The sequence below is a fragment of the Eutrema salsugineum genome, unplaced genomic scaffold, assembly GCF_000478725.1.
Source record: "Eutrema salsugineum unplaced genomic scaffold, Eutsalg1_0 scaffold_8, whole genome shotgun sequence".
Taxonomy (NCBI): Eukaryota; Viridiplantae; Streptophyta; class Magnoliopsida; order Brassicales; family Brassicaceae; genus Eutrema; species Eutrema salsugineum.
Genome location: NW_006256414.1, coordinates 9,649,636 through 9,651,702, shown reverse-complemented (window position 1 = coordinate 9,651,702; position 2,067 = coordinate 9,649,636). Strand labels below are relative to the sequence as shown.

Below are 2,067 nucleotides of genomic sequence, written 5' to 3'. Positions count from 1 at the left end.
GCTGGATTGATCGCGGCCGTGGTGAACTATACTTCGGGATTTCCCGGTTTCTCCCGTTTTCTTGTTTCCTCCTCCTATCTTTTTGTATTTTCTGGTTTTTTGAATGTTTTTGGTTTTTCTGAGTTCTATGAAAGCGTGAAACGCATAAAAAGAAAAGAAAAGATAAATAGAAAATAAATAAAAAGAAAGAAAATCATACTAAATGGGTTGCCTCCCATTAAGCGTTTTTGTTTAAAGTCTTTTAGCTAGACTCTTGGCAGGATTAGGATTGAGAAGAAGAGACAGGATCCCTTGAATTGAGAGTCCTTGGGATCCTTCTTAGCCTGAACTTGGGATTTCCTTCATCTTGAATCACAATCTCCTTTCCTTTCTTAAAGATTTTTGCATCCTTGAAGACATGTTTTGTCTTCTCAATAAATTCTTCAAGATTTTTCTCTTTTTCTTTGCTGATATCTGGAGGAACCACTATCTTGATCTTCTCAAATTCCCTGGATGCAAGTGCTTTTAGTTCCTTTTTGTCATCCAACACCTTCTCCTTGTTCTTGTCTTTTCGATTTGGAGCTATGTCTGGTGTGGTCTTATAGAACTTTTTCCTGTCCACATTTAAAAAAACTAAACAGCGATTTGCATGGTCAATAACAGCACCTACAGTAGCTAAGAATGGGCGACCAAATATCAAAGGTCTATCTTTGTCTTTGTCCATCTCCAAAACTTGAAAATCGGCTGGGATTATTTTGTTACATATGATCAGTGGCAAGTCCTGAATCATTCCTTATGTTCTCTTTTGAGATGAATCACCAAAGATTATTCTTACTGGAGATGGGACAAATGTACCTATACCAAGTTTCTCAGCAACAGATTTTGACATAACATTCACATTAGCACCAGAATCACATAAACAATTTGAAAATTCAATTCCAAACTTTGAACAAGTGAAGGAAAAACGCCCTGGATCCTTAGACTGTTTGAGTCTTTGGTCAGGCAAGCGTTTGGGTACCTTAACCGGAATGACTTGGCTTCTCTCATGCTCGGTTTCAGAGTCCTTCATGAGAGGTTCAGGTGTCGATTTTTCCTTAGAGTCTGCGACAGGTTCTTCTTCCAAAACTGATGTCATAGCATTGCAGAACTTCTTTGGGTTATCTTCCACTCTTCCTGGTAAGACTCCTTATTGTCTCTTCATCGAATCTGCAGTCTGAACTATCTGATGTTCCAACCTCTTGACATGGGTCGCGAGAGATTTGAACTTCCCATTCAAGTCATTGTAAATACAATCGATCTTCACCTCCATTTCCCTGATTGACTTCTCATTGCCTTGAGTAGTCTGCATCATAGTTTGTTCAAGCAATTTTACCTGGTTGCTTAGCTGGGAAAGGGTTGCTTCTAATGAGATGGTATGTGCTTGTTGAGGATTGAAAGGTGGTCTTTGTTGGAAGTTTTCTCCTCCATAGTTCTCATTTTGAAACTTTTTTTGAAAACTCCTTTGCTGCTGCGGATAGGGCTGATTCTTGGCTCCTTGATTTCTGTATGAGAGATTGTTGAAGTTGGCACCAGAGTTTCTGAAGTTGTTGTTGAAAGCTGGACTAAATCGGTTATGGTATGCCTGAGCTCCCATAAAATTGATTTCTTCCTCTTGGTACATGCCATCTTCTTCATATCTTCCATCTTCTTCATTTTCTGCAGCAGTATCACAAGCATGTATATTCTTATTTTGAGACTTAAGAAGTTGACTTACCATGCTTTTTAGCTCAGAAATCTCCCTTGATTCATGACTAGTGATAGCCTTCTTTGATCTGTCATACTCAGGGTTGTTGTTGCTGTTGGGTACAGCTAGATTTTCGATGAGTGCTCTCCCTTGTGGTATGGTTTTCGAATTGAAATCTCCATTTCTGGCAGTTTCAAGAGAAAGTTGATACTTCTGCTGAAGTCCTCTGTAGAAGGTGCTTAGCAGGTTTGCTCCAGAGAAACCATGATGAGGGCAGTCTCTCTCATACTCTTTGAATCGCTTCCAGGCTTCATAGAACGATTTTATTGGGCCTTGTTGGAAACTTTGTATCTTGATTCTTAGCT

The 2,067-nt window shown here is 39.3% G+C and overlaps 1 non-coding gene across 1 annotated transcript; it reads left to right on the top strand.

Annotated features, from left to right (window-relative positions):
* Positions 1 to 1,961: 1,961 nt before the first annotated feature.
* Positions 1,962 to 2,067, top strand: LOC112082349. Its single transcript, XR_002897013.1, has one exon. It is a non-coding gene; the product is annotated as a small nucleolar RNA R71 (small nucleolar RNA).